Here is a 12,322-nt window from a genome sequence, read left to right as displayed (position 1 = left end):
AATCTGGAAACCATTTCCATCTACTAATTTTATGTTCATCATTATCCTCTCTATCTTTTTGTAATTGTTTTCACCATAAGGCAACATGACCTTTCAACTTAGTTTGTACTAACCTAACTCTTTGTTGATCAACAATATTCTCAAGCTCAAAATAATCTTCAAGCTCATTAATCCAATCTATCAATTCCCCAGGATCTAAAAAATCAAAATAATTTGATACCTCTATTCTATGAATCTTACCAACTTGCATCATAGCTCTCACCAATCTTTCCTCTTCTACAGGGATCTCTACTTTGGGTATATCAATATCTTTAGCAACTTCCACATATTCATCCTTTGTCTCAAGATTTATTCTAAAGCCATTCAAGATATTATGGATCACAATCCTCATGATCTCTACCTTAAATTCTTCTAACATATGATCCAACCTCTTAGCATTCATCCTTCTAGGTGGCATTCTGAATCAAAACAATAAGCAATTTCCTCAATCTTCGGTGATATGTTCACCAACAAGAAGCCAACAAGTCTATAACAGGTTATCAAAAACTTGTGTGAGTCCTCTACAATTGTGAGCTAGAACCATGATCTTCCACCTCACAACCAAGAAGTTCAAGTCTTGACAAGTCCACTAAGATTAACCATGCTCTAATAAGTCACCAACCATATCAACCTTGGTATGATACCATCTAATGCAGTACAAGGCTAGTGTATCCCCAAAGGAGATGACCAAAAACCCCAGCAATATAGTACAACAAGATACAATTGAGAAAAATCCAATGTATTATCAATAGATCTTGAATTACATCAAATGAACTTCAAACATGTCAGGTTGTAAGGACTTCTTAATTACGACCAATACATTCCAGATTATAGACCAAACTTTTCTTAGATTTGGGCCTCAACTACCACTTCCTTTTATATGCTAACCATGTTTCTCTACAAGACACACCTATAATACATATATAGCCATCTAGACACATAGGTTGGTTTTGAGTTCACATTCTCCCAAAATAGTAAATTTGGTATACAATATATGATTGAGCCATAAATATTAAATGACTAAATACATAATACATCATAAGAACATCAATGACTATAGATATAGGTCCTCACATGATCCTAGAAACTATATCCAAATCCATGAAACCTCACGGAAAGAAATAAACCTCACAAAAGAAAAATTTCATGCATCATGTGAATAACAGCATAGTAAATCAACACCTAAGGAGATGAAATAGAACTCCAAGAATACATAATATTAAATTCGAAGAACATAGGAGAATGATCTAGGATAGGTCTACAATGAGAAGCCAAGCCTACAAAATTCAGAATGGGAAATCAAGTGATCGCCAACTCGAACTTTTAGACAAGAATTGGAAAACATATAACAGAGTGAATGTGTTTTTTTTTTGTGATGTAAGATTGCTAACAACCCAAGGATGCTCTTGCATCACCATTTTGTCTTGAAAATAAACCAACGCCACTTATATGTATGTTGTTTCCTATTTCCCTTCTCATATAACCATGAGTAGTTCTTAATTATCCTCTAAATCTTATTAATTTGATATCCAATCAAGAGCCAAATATAGGAATAATATATTTCTATATGCAAAAACAATTTTAAGGAAATTTTGTATGCTAATGATAAGTAGGAGATATATTCCAAGCAATTCAAGTTGTGATATTGCTATTGGGATTCAACTGTGTATTTTTCAAGTCAAACTTATTGACTCTATTGGAAATATAGAAGGAGTAACTAAGAGGGGGGGGGGGGGGGAGGGGGTGAATTAGTTACTACTAAAATAAATCCCAGATCCCTTAGATGTCAACAACAAAATTTAGACTAAGAAAACTGATTGTTGTTGTTACTCAGTAAACACACATAAAATGCTTTAACTTAGTAAGTGCTGAGTGTGAATTACTTTAGAAAATTTAACATTAACAGTAATAATTTGCAAACATGAGAGAAATAACATGAACACATGAGACACCGGGATTTAACGTGGAAACTGTATATGGGAAAAAACCACCAATGTAACTAGTTACTATTTTTCACTCTTCTAAAGTGAGCCTTGTTAGGAGCCAACCCTGTTAAAGGTTACAAAACACACTGTTAGGTGTGACCTTGTTAGAGGATTTAATCACCTTGTTAGGAGTGGCCTTGCAAGAGGTCTTAAAATAATTCAATGGAATTGCCACCTTGTTAGAGGATTTACAACTGGCTATTAAACCAAATCTGTTAAGAGATTTTAGATCACTGCTACAATAGTTAGAGAATAACAATGAGATGACCTGATTGTGATGCAAGTAAATTGTTGAATCCAGATCTCTTTTCTTCTTAAACTTGATCCTTCTTGGTTGAATATTACTTTTTTGCTCCACAAGGATACCTACTTATCCTTCAAGTTCGCTCCCTATCTTTTCTTCTCAATTCAATCAACACTCTTGCACACACACTAGAAAACCACAACTTGACCTTATATTTATATCATCCAGATTGTCAAGTTGGCTCAATACAAATTAGAATGACCACTAATCATTACCATAGTCAGCTACAACCAATACTTAAAATAATTAGGCTTCTCATGCCAAAACAACAAAATCCTTTATTAGCTGACCCTACTCGGTAAACACTAGTTCTGAGACAATTTCCTGTGTTAACCAACAAAAGCTCGATCAACACTAAGAAATTGCAAAAATCCTTTGGTAATCGAGTGAACTCGATTAGCACTAACTCTATCCAACTTTCCTTTGTTAACCATGTGAACTCAGTTAACACTATTTTCTTCCATAATTTCCTTCGACACTCAAGTGAGCTTGGTAGACATTGTCTTTGTAGAGTAAACTTCAGGAACACTCAGTAGACAAGGAAAACTATCTTGCTGACCAAATGAGCTTAGTAAGCACTAACTAACAACTTATATGACATTTGTGTGACATCAAAGACAACACACAATTAGACAATTGTATCCAACAAACTCATGTTTCATGAGTAGTGGTTGACAATAACCCATCTCTGATGAGAATAAATAGAACACTTAGAGCTCATTGTAATCCAAGAAATGCTTTCTTGATGTACCATTTACAAAACCTTCAACAAGTGTTGTACCTTATGAATCATTCATTACAATGTCTCTTAAGCTCATTAATTGATAAATAGGAGATATCAATCAGTAAGATTCTAAGGGGATTTATAATGAATTATTTATAAGGAACACTACTTTTTGAAGGGTATTGCTAGAAAAGTGAGCTTAACCTTGGAGGGACTTTGTAATTAAGCATGCTTGAGTTAGAGTAGTACTTGGATAGGTGATCTCCTGGGAAGTGTTATACTTCACCTAGATATAATGAGTGCTAAAATTTCTATTTGTTCTCATAAAATATGGATTCTTGTGAATCATTGGTCAAGAAACATGGGTCAATGAGTTTGACTTAATAACCACACACTTGAATCCAAATAGCAATATAAAAAATGTGTATTGTACATGTCAAAGAGAGATAATCCTTTTTCCACTTACTAATTTTGTTCTAAGTCCTAGTCTTAACACAACCCTACATGCTTATAATAAGGTAGGGGTCAATAGAAAAGGGTGTGTCCAAATATCTCACTAATTTGGAAGGCTCTCCCTAGTTAAACATATATTTTAGAACCAATGTGGTGAGGTATCTATTGGCCAAATTTGCCTTCCTGCCAAAATTGCCACATTTGAATTCAAATGATGAATGACCACTTCCCATTTTTAAATATTTGAATTCCATGGAAATATGAAATTAATTAAATAAGGAACCTTATAATATTTCCATATTCTCTTAAGTTTTCTTTTCGGCTCCCATAACTTTCTAGACCGTCAAATCTTGCATAGATCTATGGTGGGTGCTTTCCCGCTTTCTCAAAATGAACGACTTTTAAATAAAGTGGGCAAGCACCTCGCTGCCATGTGGCGTATGGGTCCTATTTCTTGTGAGCCAAAAATGAAGTAAGGTGTCAATCTGACATGCCGATGTGAGTTGGAATACAACTAAGATTCTATTGGTAGTTGATTTCCCGCATTCTGTCTTTTGTCAAACTTTCTGACAATATGGATAAGTGATGTTGAGACATGTGGACTAGTGGGTTCATCCTTCCGTGTGAGCCGCTAGGGTTACAAGGTTGTGCTAGTTGGATGCCAGTTTGTGCTGAGGTGGATTTTCTTCTAGTTACTTCATGTTGATTCGCTAGAAAGGGTGACGTGTTGTCATGTTGGATGCTGAGTGTTTAGTGGGCCCAAAAGTTTTAAAGAGCAGCACAATAATAACTAGGGTCTTTCATGATCGTCGATCGTTTGGTGATCAACAATTGTCACTTGCTTGCACTATGGAATTACAAGGACTTTAATAATTATGGGCAAGCACCAAATGGACACATGTCCCAATGGGTCTAGTTAAGGAAATAACACTACTATCAATGGTTTTTAAGTTGGCAGTTCCATGAGTTGTCATAGTTAAGTGAAGAAGGTGGCACGGTTAGTTGGCCAATGGGGTAGTCAAACTTATGAAGACCTTGTGAGGTGGCAAAAAGTAATTAATGTTATTGGTCCACATGGCTTATCTTGGTTGCAGGGTTTTGTTTGATTGCCAACCTTGCTGACTTGTAAACCAAAAACGAAGGAAAATTGGGTTTTCTTGCGTAATTTGATCTTCTGATCAATCCCAACCACTCCAAGTTAATGTTGGGTTTTAAAAAATGTAATGGACACTCTTCCCACCATCTGATCATCTATTTTGAGGAGTTTTGGCATTAATTGGTGTCGTTTCCATCACCTCAGGGTTTGTTCTAGTCAGGGTTTCCATGATTTTCATGCCTCTATAAGTGTACCAAATCAAATCTATTGTTTGGATCATCTTGATTGTTCTTTGAGAATTTAATGATAGTAGTTGTGGTGTAACTTCAATTAGAAATATCTCAATTATGCCTAAGCTATAAAGGCAGATTTTGTGATCCTTGTAAGGGTTGGACCCTCTCTGTTTCTCTGGCATTGCTTTGGCATGTTACTGTAAATCCCCTTTTCCTTTGAACTAAATGGTATTCTACCTCATCTCCTTTAGCCATTGATGTATTATGTAAGACCTATTTGCCTCTCATTTGTGTATTGTGGATATCTACAATCTTGCATGATTGTATCTCCTTTTCACCTATGAATAATATATAAGTGAATTCTCTTCTTCCTTGTGTTATCCATTTTGGATGTCTAATCTACATGTGATTGTTAGATTAAAACAAGTCTAAATTTGTATATCTTCAATGTCATAATGGTTCAAGTGTGCATGTATGGGCAGAGATTGGTTTGAACACTCTATTATGGTGCATTACCCCCTTAGGTTAGAGTAGGTAGATTTTCTTTAATGCATTCCTTATCCCTTTTCCTCTCCAAGTGTAGTTAGGTGCACCTTGATGGTAAAGGAAGTTGACCTTCTCTAGAGACTCAACCTCACAGTTCAAGTCCCACAGCTTGGAGATTGTTTCCATGTTTCACAAGGTTGTCCTTAGGTAAAAACTTTGGACGAGAGTGCAAACTTTTGTGACAACAGTATCCTACCAACTAAACGTTAAATTTATGGAACTAGACAACTTAGCTCTTGATGTAAGATAGAAGTTATTAGGCTTGAGAAAGATTAATTCCATATTATTCTATTCAAACCCAACAAATATTTTCATGTAATCTACTAATATCAAATTTATCATATCATTCTTGTTAGGAAGTTTGATGACTTAGACTCTAGAAGAGAGGCTCTATTCTCTTGGAAAATAATGCAAAACAATTGAAGCTATCACAAAGAGGGGATATGCAAGAGGAAAGCCTTGTCCAATGGATCTTTTGACTTTAAATCTTGCATATTTAGTTCCATTAATATCAATATGTGCTTAAACATCCTTTAATAGAACTCCCACCCAATCATATAAGTTAGTAGGAAAGCCAAAGTCTTTAAGAACCATAGTCAAGAATGACCACTCAACTATATCATAGGATTTCTCAAAGTCTGGAAATAAACTACCTATATTTTCATTGTTATCTTGAGTCGAGTGTATAGCTTCCCAGTTGAGAATTAGATTTTAAAGAATATATCTACTTTTTTATGAATCTAATTTGGGTGTTGCTAGTAAATTTAGGTAAAAGGTTGACTAATTGAAGGGTAGGAATCTTATATGAAACATTTAGGAAGGTAATATACATCCAATTCCTTGTCGAATTTTTGTCTCCATCTTATGGAAGAAGGTTTATGACCCTTCAATTAATTTCATTTCTCAGCAAGCCTCTAGATCTAGCCACTTTGTACACCATCAACAAATCTTTGTTAATCTAGTTATTAAAGGTTTCATAAAGTTGTGTTGGGAGGCCATAATCCCTAAAATATTTGTCATTTTGCCTCCTTAAAAACCTTCCTAGTAATAATGCTCTTACAAATATTATTTGCTTCAAATCATGCCTCATTATTGTCTTTAGTAGTGAAGAGTTTTTGGTAGTAGTCATGAAATTTTATTTTTTATATCTTCATGTTCATGGAATATATGGTTTCCATTAGAGACTTGATTAACATTCTCTTTAGATTGTTTTCTTATAAACTTGTTGAATAAAAAATTGAATCCCTTGTCACCATTTTTTAACAAATTTATCTTTGATCTATTTTTCATTCTTTTGATATTTGACTTTTTGAGATTAATATTAACTATACAATCATATTATTGTTTGATATTTATATCCATGTTGTGATCTTGCATTTGTATTTATAATTAAAGTAAAATACCATTAAGGGTGGATTCCTCACCCCTATTGTCTAGAGATTTATATTTTCCAATAGTTTGTAAGAAAACCTTCCAAGTAATAACATTGTTGTTCCACCTTTGAACAACATATTTGTCCTTAAGCATCCATTTATTATTCTTCCTAAATATAAATATTGCATTACAATAGTCTACTTCCTTAAGGAGGTCAATATTTAGAAATAAGATCTATTAAAAGCACAATGGACATATTTATATTGAGTGAGGATTTGAATATTAACAAGGATTGGGTGGTATTTAAGAGTGTGGAGGGATATATTTTAGCTTTAGATCCCTATCCTCGCTAAGAAAACTAAAAAATTCATTTCACATAGAATCTATCCAATAGGCTATAAATTATTTTATGTACTTGTTGGTAGTTACACATGTTAACTAAATGCTATTATATTCATTTTATCTATTTTCAAGGGGATCAAAGAGGTTGATTATAGACTTGAGTCTAGCCTAGACAAACAATTCATTACATTTCCTCTCCAACTTGTTATCCCCTTTCTTATGTTCATGTATTTCAACCATGCTAAACACACCCCACAAACCCACTCCACACCCCCCCCCCCCCCCCCCAATCCACCCCCCCAACAATAATATAATAATTAAAAATAAATAGAAGTATTTTCATAATTATGTTCTTTCTTTGTAATCATTAGAAGCATAGCTTGAACACAATCCCTCATTAGAGCCATTTATTTTAACAATGATTTAGAGTATCATATTTCATGGAGAAGCACCCTTGTCTTTAAATTGTTCCCATTGTTGGCAAGTATAATGATAGTTCTTCCTTCTTCTTTTTTGTGCTTCAACGCAAAAAAAGTGTCATCTCTTCAAATGCACTTACGGCTGATCTCCAACATAAATTTGTGGCTTTCAATTTTTTGAGAAATACCATGTCTTTTTTTTCAATAATAAAGGGTTTTTTGATAGTTGTATATGTGTCATAACAACAATCTACCATTGAAATTTGTTAATACCAATTAGTACCATTATCTCAAAATAGGAGATGGAATAACAAGAAAGCATAAACAATCAAATTTAATACATCTCAATAATGCATATGCAAACCATATTTTTAGTCCTCCTTTTTAATTCTCCTTATTGCAATGTAGGCTCTCAGTTTGAAGTTTGATTGTGACAACATCAGAACTCAAACCAAAAGTGGTTTATGTGGTTACAAAATATGAGAATTAACTCTCAATTTATAGGAATTTTGGGGTTTTCAATAAAGATTCCATGATTGGTGGATTTATATCTATGATTGAAGAGTGAACTTAGATTTATTGATGAGTTGACTCACTTAATTTCCTTGTGAATAGAATAGTTTGGTTGGTGAATAAAATTGATTGAAGAGTTGACTGTATAGATTGGACAGCTAACTAAATAGATTGATTTGATAAATGAATTGATTGATTATTTAGGAAAAGGTAATTGAGGAGTTAGAAAGTATGACTGTGTAGTGAACTAAAAGTTAGTATAAATCAAAAGTGGAAGAATAAACATGATTAAATAAATAAAATAATTCATTTATTTGCACATAGGAGAATTAAAAATTAAAAATTAAACTTTTTCTTTTTTTTAGATGAACAATTAATCAATCTAGTTATTTATGAAATTAGTGGTGACTCTATTATTTCTCATGCCATTCTTCAAGAGTGTCCTAATCTTCTAACTATTATCCATAAGGACATCGTTATTAGGTCCAGTAGAACTTGACATTCAAACAATGTTCATGTCTCAGATATGCTTTATTTAGTGGATTAACTTTGGAGTCAATATTATTAGTATTGGTCTTATGGTGTCTCTTTTTATTCTTTTATTATTATCCCATTCTTGCCAATATTAGCTATCAAGAAAGTATGTATTAATTATTGTGCTTAGTTTTTTACTTCTTGATTTGGATAATTGGACTTTCCTTGATTGTGAAATCACTCCTAAGATGTTTACTTTAAGGTTTAAGGAGTATCAATTTTGATGCAGGAGCATCCTGGGTGTAAGAGAAATCTTGCATCACCCAAAAATATTTTATTTTCAGCCTTTTCTATTTTAATAAGAACTAGTAGATAGCGGTTACTATTTATGGGAACTTACTATTTTTAGTAAGTTTGTCATACAAGCTCAGAATGTTCTCATTTTCTACAAGAAGGTTCATTTTAGAGTTGTAAGCCTACCACAAAAATATCATTGCTCAATCATTAGTATCAAAGAAGTCATTGCAGATTTTCGGTGGAAAAATTTGCAGAAAAATCTCTAGGCTCACCATTGGAGGTGTTAGAGTGCCTGGATGAGGTCCAAAACTCAATCGAAGGGTACTGACATTGTTCTAAGCCTGTAGATCAAGAGATGGCATTTCTAAAAAGTGGTTATAATAGCCAATCGAATCAACGGTTCGTGAGTTATGGCCTTCGAAAGTTGGGCTACTAAAATTTGTAAAATAATTTGTCAAAGATGTATTTGGTCGACTCTATGTGTATTGTTAGGGTTTGTCGGCCCTAGGTATTAAGTTTAAGTATCTAGAACCTTCTTAGGCGGCATAAAAACTACCTATTTAAGAAAGGCCCGAAGATTGTCTAGGGGAGCTCTAAGTGATAGTTTGTAGCACTGTCTTGTAGATTACTGTAATGAAGGCGCCCATTTAGGTTAGCATATTATAACTAAGAATTCTGTAATTCTGCATTTGTGGCAATAATAAGAAGTTCATATTTTGTTCTCGCATTTTTTGTTGTTTCTTTGGTTCTCTTATGAGTTTATGGTATTAAGGGGAGTCCCTTACATCAAGTGGTATCAGAGCTAGAGTTCTTGAGCATGTGGATAGATTGCTGACTCTGAGGTAGTTCGCACCAAGACCAGGGTTTGGGCTGAGCATGTAGGCAGATCATTGATTGTGAGACAATTTACACTAGGTTTCAACAGAAGCACAAAAATGCCTCCACAAAGAGAGTGTGGTGGAAGAGCTGCAGGTGTTACACTTGAGGGTTTTTGAGCCCTCCAAAGAAAAATGCAAGTATTGGAAAAACAAATACATAGAGGAATGAATCTTCCCATAAGAGATGAACTGAGGATGAGGATGAAGTAGAAGAAAATGCTGAAGTAGAGGCAGTTCTAAACCCAGAGGAAGAGAGACTTTTTAGGGCCATCTACAAGATTGGAAAAAGACCTAAGTTTGAGGTTCCCATATTTTCAGGAAATCTTAACCCATAAGAGCTGATCAATTGGATCAATGCACTAGAGGAGTACTTTGAGTATGAAGATATTGAGGATCCAAATAGGGTTAAGTTTGTGAAGGCAAAACTAAAGGGACATGCAAAGATCTAGTGGCAAGAGGTTCAGTTGGAACAAAGTAGAAAGGGAAAGGACAAAATCACCAAATGGGATTTGATGATAGCTAAAATGAAGTGGCAATTCATTCCTATGGATTATGAGCTTGATTTGTTGAAGAAGATGCAAGGAATGAAGTAAGCACGAAAATCTGTTCAAGAGTATACCGAGGAGTTCTACCGAGTTCTCATTAGAACCAACCATGCAGAAGCTGATAAGGAGAAAGTCACCCGTTATCTTAAAGGGTTAAGGCCTAACATTCAAGATGAGTTGAGTCTGATTCAGATGAACATTATTGATGAGGCATACCAGTTTTCCCTAAGAGTTGAGGAGAAACTAAGCAAGAAGTTTAACAATAAGAATAGTGGAAGAGATCGTGGTGGAAGATCTGGCGGACGATCTTATGGAGGCCGTAATGATGATCAGAAGAATAAGGATGTGGCTGGAAGTAGCAACCAAAACCAAAGGGGAAACAATTCCAATAATTTCCATGATCAGAACAATAGAGATCAGAGAGGAAGATGCAAAGGACAAGGATCTAGAAGAGGAGGCTTCCATGGAAAATGTTTTCACTGCAGGGAAGAAGGGCATAGAGCATTTGAATGTACCTAGTGCCAAGGAAGGATAGATCGATGAACAAAAGATCAGTCAAGAGTTGCACATGTTGATGAAGATGTTAGATCCTCACATTCTGAAGATGCTAAAAGAGGAGAAGCCCTAGTTAACAGAAGAGTCTTGCTGAGTCATGAGAATGAACCTAATCAAAGAAGGAGTTTGTTTCGAACAAGGTGCGGATGTGAAGATAAGTGTTGTGATATGATCATTGATGGTGGAAGTATTGACAATCTGGTGTAAGAAATGATCGTCACCAAGTTGAAGTTGAAGAGACAGAAACACCCGCATCCATACCATATTGCTTAAGTGCAAGATGACCACAAGGTTATAGTCAATGAGTAGTGCTTAGTGAAGTTCAAGATTAGGAGCTACTAGGATGAGGTACTATGTGATATCATACCTATGGACATATGTCATATGTTGTTGGGTAGGCTATGGCAATTTGATAGGCATGTTGTACATGATGGGCTAGCAAATACCTACACTCTAACTAAGGATGGAGTGAAACATAAGTTGAAGCCGTTGAAGGATAAAGAAGAAGAAAATGTATGTTGTGCTGCCAGAATATGTTTTGTTGATGGAAAAGAGTTTCTTAAAGGTATGAAACATGAGCATATGTGTTTTACTATAATTCCTAAAGATAGTAAAGAAGAAGTAGAGGAGGTACCTACAAAAGTTGCAGATACGTTGGAAGAATTTTTTGATATTGTATCAGATAATGTACCTAAGGGATTGCCCCCAATGAGGAAGATCAGTCACCAGATGGATTTAGTTTTAGGAGCCAGTTTGCCAAACAAGGCAACACACAGAATGACACTAGCAAAAAGTGAAGAGTTGAATAGGCAAGTTCATGAGTTGTTGTAGAGGGGGTTGATTCGAGAGAGTCTGAGTCCATGTGATGTACGAGTAGTGTTAGCACCAAAGAAGAATGGAGAATAGAGGATGTGCATAGATTCTCATACTATCAACAAGATCACCATCAAGTATAGATTTCCTTTGTTGAGGACGAATGATATTATGGACTATTTGAGTGGAGCTCAGTATTTCACAAAGATAGATTTGAAGAGTGGGTACCATCAAATTCGTATCAGAGGTGGTGATGAGTGGAAGACTGCTTTCAAGTCAAGGAAAGGACTATATGAGTGGTTAGTCATGCCTTTTGGGCTAACCAATGCACTGAGCACTTTCATGAGGCTCATGAATGAGGTACTAAAGGAGTTTCTAGGTAAGTTTGCCATTGTTTACCTAGATGATATATTGATCTTTAGTAAGACATTGGAGGAGCATTTGATTCATATTTGCAAGGTGTTTGAAAAGTTGACAGAAGAAAAGTTGTTGATAAACTTGAAGAAGTGAAGGTCTTAGGAGAAGGTCTAAAAATGGACCCAGAGAAAATGAAGGCTATCCTTGAATGACCTACTCTAATCAGTGCGACAGAGGTAAGATCTTTTCATGGACTCGCTGCATTTTATAGAAAGTTCATAAGAAGGTTTAGTAGTATTTGTGGACCCTTGACTGAAATAATGAGAGGAGATAGGAAAGAGTTTAAGTAGACTATAAAAGCAAATAAGAGTTTCA

The sequence above is a fragment of the Cupressus sempervirens genome, chromosome 4 (assembly GCF_028749045.1).
Source record: "Cupressus sempervirens isolate cs-2001-9-10 chromosome 4, ASM2874904v1, whole genome shotgun sequence".
Lineage (NCBI taxonomy): Eukaryota > Viridiplantae > Streptophyta > Pinopsida > Cupressales > Cupressaceae > Cupressus > Cupressus sempervirens.
Note: the sequence above shows the minus strand (reverse complement) of the source record.